The sequence below is a fragment of the Coffea arabica genome, chromosome 3c (genome assembly GCF_036785885.1).
Source record: "Coffea arabica cultivar ET-39 chromosome 3c, Coffea Arabica ET-39 HiFi, whole genome shotgun sequence".
NCBI lineage: Eukaryota > Viridiplantae > Streptophyta > Magnoliopsida > Gentianales > Rubiaceae > Coffea > Coffea arabica.
This window is the reverse complement of record NC_092314.1, coordinates 33,086,604-33,098,121: the sequence shown is the minus strand read 5'-3', so window position 1 is coordinate 33,098,121 and position 11,518 is coordinate 33,086,604. Positions and strand designations below refer to the sequence as shown.

Genomic DNA, 11,518 nt, shown 5'->3' with positions numbered 1-11,518 from the left:
CTAGTCAATGGATTAGTTTCTAGTTTAAAGGAAAATGAGGTATTCCAAACCAAAGTAGAGAATGTGACGACCCCACTTCTCCCTAGGGCGTACCCCAGGGTTTGGCGGACCGTCTACCCAACTCTCATCAGGACTTATTCATTCTCTTCAAATAAAATAAGGTATAATCTCGAGAATAAGTGAAATAACAGTTCTCAAACTTGGGACGTATACTTACATTTATTTCTATCTCAAACATTCATACAATCCCAAATATGACAAAAGTGTTGAATTTCAGATACATTCAACCCTAGTTGAGCACTAGCGAGAGTACAATTACAAAATTTTCAAAAACTAGAACATGCTAGTATGTACCAGTCTCACGCCTCGCTCGTACTCCCTGTAAGGAAAACAAAAACTAAAGGAATGAGGTAAAAGTCCAGTGAGATTCCCATACACATAATCAAGTAATTAAAACAAGAACATTAGTCATTTAAGAACAACCAATCGAGAAGACATTTACAATACAAAAGCAATGAGAACACAGTCATTAAAAGGATACATGCTCGCGTGGAGCCATTCATTCATTCATTTGCCAACCATTTTCCTTATTCCTCCAATTATTAGAAAAACATTTGCAAGTAAAAATTCCTCCAGTTTCTTGACATTCATTCATTGATTTCATTTCCCGTCACTAGCCAATTCACTGGCCAGTTCTCCACCAACCTTCGTGGTCGTACTCGAGTATACCAAACATTATCCTTAGGTCACCAGTCACCCGACCGAGTCCGCTTCTGACTCGAGTCGACTGGCAACGAAGAGCAGGGGCTCAGTTTAACCAAAAAGCTTAGATTCATGCACAAGTAGTATTTAATCATTTGATCATTGAAAATTTTACGTTCATTTAGGTCGAGTGCGATAAAGTACACACTCGCCTAGCAAAAATTCATTTTAGCAATCATCGAAAATATTTACCATTTAATCAAATATTCACAATAATCCACATAGTCATTGGAAGTATAACATTCAAGGAACATTCACCGGTCTAAGCCAAAATAATGTCAAAAGTTTCCTTCCAGAGTATTCCCTTGATCACCGACAAATCCTAAGAATAACTAATCCCAAAATTTAAGTGAGCAAAGGTAATTCAAAATTTTCGAGAGAAAGCTAACACTTTTCATCTTAGTTGATACCAAATCTTGGTCAAAACAACTCATATAATACTATTGAAGTGCATTCAAGGATAAATATGTAACTTAAGATCCAACTAACCCTAAACTTAAACTTAAACCTTACATCTCACTAATATTCATAAAAGCAAGTAATAAAAATTTGGGCAGCATGCCCTTTGTATTTTGCTATTTTCCAGTCATTTATGATTTCATTATTTTCCTCAACTCAACCCAAAGTCATACATAAGCAATATTAACACAATAGCCCTTCAATTAGGCTTAATGTCATCCAAATACAAGGCAAGTCTAGCAATGCAACCGGAAACTAGTTTTAAAGACGAATAGCTAAATACCAGGTTTGACGTCTTTTGGTGTTTTGGTCACAACTGAAGCTACGTTTATCAGATTGGAGCAAATTTTATGGTGTTTCGAAACTAAGACAGAGACCTACGTTTTTTATGAAGACATTAACACCCAGTTCACGCATTTTCAGGGTCAAAATGTGCAATCTCAGAGAAAATAGAAAACTGCCCGCGAAATAGAGCATTTGGCAGTCAAGGGTAATTTAGTCATTTCACACGCTACAATGCTCTGATTGAGCTGAAATTTTACAGACAGATATTTAACTTCATTCCCTACAACTTTCATATTTTGAACAAGCTTGATTCAGCCTCTAACATGGACAAATATGTAGGTCAGAAATAGGGCAGATTCATCATCAATGCTGGAAATTCATTTCTACTCTAAAAATTCATATCCTAGCTCAGTTGTATCAAGTACTATATCATCAAAACCATCAATTACTAGTTCAATACTATCAATTACTAGATAGACAACCATAATCAAAACTGAAAATATAAACCCTAACTAACTCTTCCACTATATCATCCAAAACAAAATCATTAACAATAATAAGCCAAGAACATAAGTTTCTATCCCAATTTAAACAAGATTAAGGAAGAAAAAAAGGAAAGGAGATTGTGATTTCTTCCAATAGCTGCTTGTAAGTGAAAACCACACCCCTTTCTTCCAAAACGTTTACTACACAAAGCTTCCTAAGTACCAAAGTGAAGGTTTAATCGGTTTAGATTTTTGTATTCAACTCAAAGAAGGCCAAAATCAAGGTTGAAATTGAAGTGTTTCTTCTCGTTTTTTCTCCTCTTAACTCTCGGCCATAAGAAGAAATAATGAAGCAAAATGAGCTAAAATGGAAGATAAGAAGAAAGAAAGTTGGCTTGGTCAACATCTTTTAGATTTCCAACAAGTGTCGCAACTAGATTTCCTCTCATTTTTTTTTCTTTTCTCCCTTTCTTTGGTCAAAGATTGTCACTGGTTTAAGGGATATTTTAGGGTTAATTAACTGAAATAAAAACAAGGAGATTAAGATAATAAAGTAGTGTTCAAGTGATGTGTTCCATCAGTAGCAAACGGTACACGTCGGTTCAAACCGATTTTCCTTAACTCATCTGTACTAGTGTTTTAACTTATGATTCATTAACTTATTATTAACACTTCTAATTACAAACTTTCTCTTACTTAATACTTATTCTTATCCACCAAATTTAGTACACACACATCACCAAGTAATCACACTATCGAAATACGCAAAAACCCTAATTTACACTAACTATAAAACTAAAGATGAAACTCTTGATTCTATGATTTATTGCAACTATAGAAGATGTAAATGACTAGTAAAGCTATTATAAAGTAAGTTATTCAAAATAAAAGGAAATTTTAAGAAAATAAGAAGAATTTTGCGAGTCCTCACAGAGAAGGATAAAGAGGGCGTTTTGTGCTCAAGTGACCCAAAATGACTAGTATGATGGCCGCCGGACATAATACATGCCTTGCTATTGCTGTTTTGTTGAGTATCCACTGCTGATTCAACAAATTTTCAAATTCATCTACACTGGGGAGTACGCGTGCATCTTTCTCAATGCCCAACCTGTATGCTTGGCTAACAGGTTATTTTTCTACCCATTATTTGACTCCCAATACCATATCTAGACTAGCAATGATCAATTATTCTGGAGAGGGTGGCGTGTGATATTTTGATGAAAACAGTGTCGTGACCTCATTCATTAGGAAGACAAAGTTACTTGGGAATCAACTTCTCTTGTGAAGAATCAAAATGAACTGTTTCTTGATAATGGCAAGTTAGCAAATCGAAAACTGAGTTATTTCGTAAGCGCTTGTTCAAATTACTCTTACATGCTAAACCAGATTTTTTGTTGAGTCACATAGTTCATATAGGTTTGTACAACAATTCAGATTTTATCAAAACACCTCACAAAAACTTGAAGCAGGTGTTTGCTCTGTGAATTATAACTTGAACCGAATACTTTGGCGTACTGCTATTTGCAATAAGATAGAGTCAAAGGTGCTTTTTTCTAATTCCCCCTTGAATGCTAACAAACATATATCTCTAAGTTTTCAAATATGGTGATTTACAGTGCATGACGGCTATCTCTTCAGAGGATGTGACACTTTAATTAAGAGCGTTCAATCAAATTTGGAGCAAAAGAAATCAAAGAGAAAGAAACTTGTAAACCTGAATAATCCTTTCAAAATTGGAAATAATCAAGAGACGAACTAGAAAATCGCCAGGACTGTGAGAAGTGAGGAGAAAGTTTTGAAGAATTCAAACAACAAGGTTGCTACTCCTGAAATCCTAACTTCTAATAAAGAATCTCTAAAGGGTATTTCATTTCGCCTTCCTTCAATATTTATAAAAGCCATTGACCATGAGCCTCACAATTCCAATGAAAAAAAGAGTAGCAACACTTTTGGCAAGGAGGACGAGTAGTTTACTAGCACAGACCAGCACTAGAGGCACAAGAAATCCAAGATAATGATTACCCCTTTGGATGATATTGCTTTATATTCTAAAGAATTCTTTAAAGACATTTTAGACATATTTATGCATGGTATAAGTCATGCCAATATTGTAAGAACTCTTTTTGTCCTTTTTAGTTTGGCATTTGAAATTTACTTACTAATTTTATGTTCATGATTTGTCTCATAACATCTTCCTTGTAGTTAAATGATCAAGACTTAATTTTTATTAATGATGGAGAACCAAGCCAAGCATCCGTTGAAGGATCCATTACATTTGAAATTTTAGCAAAATAAATGGCCAATTCTACCCAACAAAAGGATACTAGTAAGAACTCCAAAAAAGCGGTAGATGATGACGACCCAATTCAGCAAATCATGCTATAGAAGAAGGAGCATATGACTCCACCCAAAAAAATAATCCCAAAATTTTCAATCCACCATTGTGGCCAAGGGCACCTCAAGTGTTTGAGTTTTGCCTCCAATCTGTGATTTTAACATGTCGTCAAGACTACAATCAAATGATTTGGAATAACTTGAAAGTGATGATATTCCAAATAGCCAGGGAATGCATGCTTGCTTTCGAGACAAAAGTAAATGAAATCATGGAGGAAATGCAAAGTTTCAATGTCATGGATATCTCAAACTTACAAGACCATTTAAATACTTTCTTTGCAAATGCAACTCGTTAAGTTGTAGTGAAGTTTTCTCTTTCAAATAAAAGTTCAGTTGAATCATATAATGAATTACTTTCTACGGCCACCCAGCATCTTAGGGATGCTCAGAGTAAGGAGAAACAATAAATAGAGAAGATCTTAATGCACATGTTGAAATTTAAGAAGATTGATCGCGGGGAAGTAGAGTTAAGGAAACGGCTTGAGTCCTTAGATACTCATAGGAAGGAGATACTTTCATTGCTACGAAAGGAGCAAGACCAACTCATCCAAGTGCAAGATAGGATGGTTGACTTGCGGAATGAAATTTGAAAGATTGAGAATTCTCTGCCTTTACTTGTTGAGAAGAGCCAAACATTGGACAACATGCATGCATTACTTGAAAGTAATCGCAAAGAGCTGTCATCATTTGAACTCAAGAATCAGTTGCAACCTTTCACTTTTTTTTCAAGTTTCATTTATTGTTAATCGCCTAAAGCATGTAGCTACAAACATAACTATCATTTTTTTTCTTTATTCCACAATGAAACTTGATTTTTTTAATTTCATGACACTCTTATAGATATTCCTTGTTTTCCTTTATTCTTTCAATAGCCACTATTTTAGGCTATCAACTGCAAAATAAATAATTCAATCTTTGTATAATTTTGATCATATTTGAGAAGGTAATTGTCTAAATAATTTGAACAACATACTTTCAAGTGTATGCCGTAAAGTAATTTGAATTTTTTTCTAAAAAGAAAAACTTTTATCTATCATTGTATGACATTTTCACAAAAATCAAATCATCAGGGAAAAGAGTTTGATTTTATGGGGTTGTAACTGAACTTATAACTTACCTTTTAATCTTCCTACATATCTTGAAAGAGAATCGAATCACACGTAATTCCTACCATTCACAGTTTAACCTTTTGCGGGTCAGGAGTAATCATTTGTTTACCACCTTAAATTTGGTGGAGTGTTTCATTAGTTTAACTATATACTATACTATTGGTGGTTGTCGTCCATAATTTCAACTCATACAAGTCAGGAGTATGCATTTGTTTATTACCTCAAATTTGGTAGAGTGTTTCAATAGTTTAACCACATACTACACTATTGGTGGTTACAGTCCATAGTTTCATCTCATGTGGGCCATGAGCAACATGCAGTTTAGGCTCAAGTGTCATGGAGCACTTCATTTTTTTTATGACATGTGCAACTTCAAGAATTTTTTATTTATGTGACCAATATTTACACCATCTTTATCAATTATCTTGTATGCGCCATATGTGTAAACATTTCGAACAATATATGGTCCATCCCATTTGACGACAAATTTATGTTTGGTACGATGAGTAATAACTATTAGCCTTTGAACAGCGAGCACCATGTTACCAATTTGAAAGGAATGACGACGGACTTTCTTATTGAAATCTTTAGAAATGCGAGCCTAATAGCATTCAAGATTTTATTGAGTTTCCAATCTTTTTTCATCCAAAACTTCTAATTCTTCAAGTTGTTGGTGAACATTTTCTTCCTCTACGAGCCCTTCTTGGATAGCAATCCTCAGAGAAGGAATTTGTTGCTGAAGATGCAAAACAACTTCTACACTATAAGCTAAGGCATAAGGAGTGGATTGTGATAGAGTTTGATATGTGGTGCGATAAATCCAAAAAACTTCACTTATCTTTTCATGCCTATCCTTCTTTGATCTGACCATCAATTTTTTCAACAAGTTGTACAAAGTTTTGTTGAATGCCTCAACAAGGCCATTGGCAGGACATTATACATGGAAGACTTGCATTGTTTGAATTTGAATTTCTCACACAACCTATTCATGAAGGGCTTTCCATTATCAGTGATAATGTATCGAGGAACTCTATAATGGTAGATAATATTAACATGAATGATGTTCACCACATCTTACTTTCTCATTTGCTTGAGTAATACAGTTTCAATCCACTTAGAGAAGTAGTCGGTTGCAGCTAATATATATAAATGTTGTCTACACGATTTAGGCAATGGCCCAACAACATTAAGGCTCCAAGCATTAAATGGCTAAGAAACAATGTCAGATGTAATGGCTCAGTGGTTGATGAATATAATTTGCATGAAATTGGCAAGTTTGACAGTTTTGACCATATTTCATATAATCTTTGATCATAGTAGGCTAATAATAGTTCACTCTTTTAATTCAAAAATGTAAATTGGGACCAGATTGATAGGTTCCACATATTCCAGAATATGCCTCTTGTATAGTTTAATATGTCTTATCCTCATTTAGACAGCACAAGAATACATATTTAAATAATATCTAATATAGCATATCCTTGTATAAGATGAAACAAAGGGTACAACGATGGATGTTAACTCTTTTACATTACTTGACAAGTAACAATTGAAATAATCTTCTACGGATGTTGACTCTTATACGTTGCTTCAAAGTAACTTGACATCTTCATGTAGTAGATCATCACACAATTCCAATTCAGCAAGTATTGGGTGATCAGCAAGAAAATCTACCAGTATTTGAAGATACCATTAAGTTAGACAGTCAGATAATACTAGTATACTTATATCACATATTTTATGAGATTCTTCCTAGAGGTGAGTCTCACTCTGTGTGCTTAGAAGTAGTGTTTTAACTTCTATATCACAAAAATAAGAGTTAAACACAACTTTTTAATAGGTGAGTAGTTTAATTCATTAAAGGTCATCATTCTACTTAACTAATAAAAGGCAGCATTTTTTCCTTCACTATTTTCTTGCGTGAGCAATGTCCCTACTGAACATTCTCGGATAGCAATGTAAAGAATTAATGGCTTCCAATGAATAGATGTTGTCAGGACAGACGCTTTCATAAGATAAGATTTAATGTTATTGAATGCATTACTTCACACCTCATCCCATTGGAATGGTACACATTTCTTCATAAGGTGATTGAATAGTTGATAACTTCCAACCAAATTTGAGATGAACCTCCGCAGATAGTCTAACCGCCCTTGAAAATTTTTTAATTCATGAATATTGTGAGGTTTAGGCATTGTTAATATACCATTAATTTTGGCTCGATCACTTTTAATACCTCGATAACGGACCACAAAATCAAGAAACTTTCCTGATGTAATTCCAAATGTATGTTTGAGAGAATTTATTTTGAATTGATACATTTTCAACCGATCAAAGATTTGTCTCAAATCCTCCAAGTGATTGGTTTTTTTTTTATTATTTAACAACCAAGTCATCCACATAACATTCAATATTTTTGTGAAGCATTTGAATGTATTTTGTGTGAGAACTTGGAAATTTATGTGTACACTTCAAATTTATTTCATTACATTTAATTTGTTATTAGAAATATTATATATAACAAATAAATGATTAAATTAAATGCATAATTGAATTCCTATAAAATTAAAAATTTAGGAAAAAATAATACAATAAATAGAAATAATAAATAAATAAAACAATAAGCAAAATAATAGAATGGTGTAGAAAATTTTAGGAATCAAATAAACATATGATAGACATATTGCAAATTGTGACATTTGAATTTATTATATAGTTGAATAAGTACATGCCTAATTAATTTTCTTTCAAGCAAAATATGTGAAAATCTATTAGATCAAAATAAGGAAAACTTATCAAGGTACATACAAAATAGAACGAACGAAATTTTGAGTCAAGATGTGAGACAATAAAATTACGGACTCATGGCAACCAAATGAACTAAAATTGAAAGACCAAACCAACCTTGGAATTTTGGTTAAACTACCATGCAACCCAAGGAAGTAAGGTGCATTATTTGCTAGGAAAACTTGGGTGGTGGCTGAAGGACAATCAATTGAAAATGGCCACCAAACCTACTAAGCCTAAGCGGTAGAATTGAGGAAGTAAATAGGAGTCTAGTTTGGGCGGTGATTGAGAGAAACCAAAGGAAAATTTCATAGCCAATGATCTACCAAATCCAAGTGGTGACCAAGTAGAAAAGGAGAAAACTAACTGTTAAAGTTTGGGGGAGTGGCTGAGAGCAAAACAAAATTGCAGTCCCTCTTTTTATCAAGCTAGCATCGAGAGAAAAACAGAGAGAGTGAGGAAGTGAGAGTAGGATCATAGCTAGCTTTATCACCAAACAACCAAAGATAAGGAAGGTGCTGCAAGAAAGCAGTAGGAATTGGAGTTAAGACTTGAGGAATTAGGACCAGAAAATTTGAACAGCCTGCGGTATCAACCCTCAAGAGAAAATGTAAGAACCTGCAATAATCTTTTGTCCATTTGGTATAAATAGATTAATATGCAAGCTGCATGAGAATTTAGTAAAGAAATAGACTCTTAGCTAAGACGAAATTCTGTTTGAAGGAGATAAATGATAGGGTACGATTTTATCATTTATTTTATTATTAACTTCCCCTATTTCCTGACCCCATGTGGATTAATTGCTGAATTCTACTCACTTTTAGTATTTTGTATTTATTTCGGGGAGTAAAACGAAAATATAACAACAGGTGCTAATTTGGCAGAAAAGGAGTGCGGACGATAGAGCTTGTCCTAGGGGCATTTTTGGAAAAGAATGTGTTACGCCTATTCTGGTAAATTTTGCGAAGAAAGGACGGCTGAAGGGCTTCTTCTTTTGATGGGAGCCGCGGCTAGAGAGGAGAGTTTTAGTTAGTAATTAGATAGAAGAGGAATGGAGGGACAGCCACTACCTAGCTTTTTCCTTAGTTTTTCGTATGAGAGTGTAGCTTAGAACTTTGACTTTTCTTCCCTAGAGTCTTAAGTAGCATCTTTTCTTTCTTGTGTGTCGGATGGAGGAAAAAACTACCAATTACCTTTGTAGCTTTATTATCCATTCAATATTTGGACGAGTTGAATTTCCCAAATTTCAAAGTATGATGGCCACGGTTTTCTCTTCCATTTTGCGTGGATTTTATTCATCAAATATGAACTAATTTTCTCATTCTAGTCAAGAAGCAACGGATGCTTTGGCTCACCTAAAATTGTGAGATCGATTTAATTTTACTTTTTTCTTTTATTTATTGGTATTCGCATATTCCTTGGTTACAGTGCTTATAATTGTTTAATTAATTGATTGTCTTGGATCCGGATAATTAGTTGATTTGATAGTCTATTGTCAATTGGGACGTTAAATCCGTAATTGTTTAATTGCCTCAACATAGTGATAACTGGCATGATTGAGTTTGTGTTAGGGGAATACGCGGGCTAACCTAAAATAACACTGGTAGTGCGTTATTTAGTTAGAATAGAGCTCCTCTAATACGTAAAGCAATTGGGGAATTAAATCTTAGAGGCATACCTAAAATTATTTTTCAATTAGAGCAGTGATTAACAGGCGTACCTTAATCACCGACACAGTAAAGAGGTGTTGACTACCATCGCTTGTTTGGTAGTTATAACCTATTTATTGATAAATGATTGGAATTGCCTTTGTTTCAATAATCAATTAGGTGAACCATTGCTGAAGTTATTCCTTGGTTAGATCCTTAATTACCACTCATTTGATTTTAGTAAATTGTTATTTAATTTCTAATTAGCTATTTTATTTTTATTCTTTTACTTTAGTTGAATTGCTTAAATTGTCACCCCTGATATAAAAACACCCCATTGTCACTGCGAATTTGAAAAGAAACAATTACTCCCAGTCTCTGTGGATTCGACCCTGCTTACCACTATCTACAGAAATTACTTTTAGTTTGAGCAGGTTTTATTATTGTACAGGGTTCGACACCCTGTCAATTTTTAGCGCCGTTGTCGGGGACTGGCGTTATTATTTGTTTCTTTTTAAATTCATTTTTGTTCTAACTTTCTGGTATTTTTCAAGTGTATGCCGTGTTTTTCTCATACAGGTGAATTAATTTTCGACCCCGAGGTAGAGAAGACTACACGTAGAACGAAAAAAGAGACCAGATAGCTCAGAGAGGAGCACTCAAGTGTTGCATCTCAGAGACTTGAGCCTGAAATTGACCCAACAGATTCGTTTGGTGACACTTCGAGTGACTCTGATCAAGAGAAAATTGCTATGGCTAATGCACGAACATTAAAGGAGTTTGCTGCTCCTGATTTAAATCAGCAGCCTTTATGCATTACCTTTTCCATTTTAAATGATAACACTCCATTTAAATTAAAATCTAGTCTAATTCATCTTCTACTATCTTTTCATGATTTACCAGGTGAGGAGCCTTATAAGCACCTGCAAGAGTTTGATGTAGTTTGCAACAGCATGAAACCCCCAGACATTGCAGAGGAGCAGATAAAAATGAAGGCTTTTCCTTTCTCCTTGAAGGACTCTGCAAAAAACTGGCTGTACTATCTACCACCAGGTAGCATCACCACGTGGGACTAGTTAAAGAAAAAATTTTTAGATAAATATTTTCCTACATCTCGAGCTACAAGTCTAAGAAAAGAAATCTGTAGTATCAAGCAGCACCCAGGGGAGTCACTTTATGAGTACTAGGAGCGGTTCAAGAAGCTATCCATCAAGTGCCCCTAGCACCAAATAAGTGAGCAGTTGCTCATATAATATTTTTACGAGAGGCTAATTTTTAGAGATAGGAGCATAATTGATGCCGCGAGTAGAGAGACACTAGTGAACAAGACCCCTCGAGCAGCATGGAAACTAATTGAGGGAATGGCTGAGAATTCGCAGCAGTTTGGTACAAGGGAGGATGTCCCAACGCGTAGGGTGAATGAGGTAGAAACATTATCTATCTAGCAGCAAATTTCTGAATTGACATCCTTCGTGTGACAATTAGCTGTAGGAAGTGCCTCACAGGCTAAGGTGTGTGGGATTTGCATTGGTATGGGTCACTCTACAGACATGTGCCCAATGATTCAGGAAAACAGTGCAGAGCACGT

General features: G+C 34.7%; 1 non-coding gene across 1 annotated transcript; it reads right to left on the bottom strand.

Moving 5' to 3' along the window:
• Positions 1 to 11,054: 11,054 nt before the first annotated feature.
• On the bottom strand, positions 11,055 to 11,161 carry LOC113736111 (small nucleolar RNA R71). Its single transcript, XR_003459604.1, has one exon. It is a non-coding gene; the product is annotated as a small nucleolar RNA R71 (small nucleolar RNA).
• Between the last annotated feature and the right edge of the window lie 357 nt (positions 11,162 to 11,518).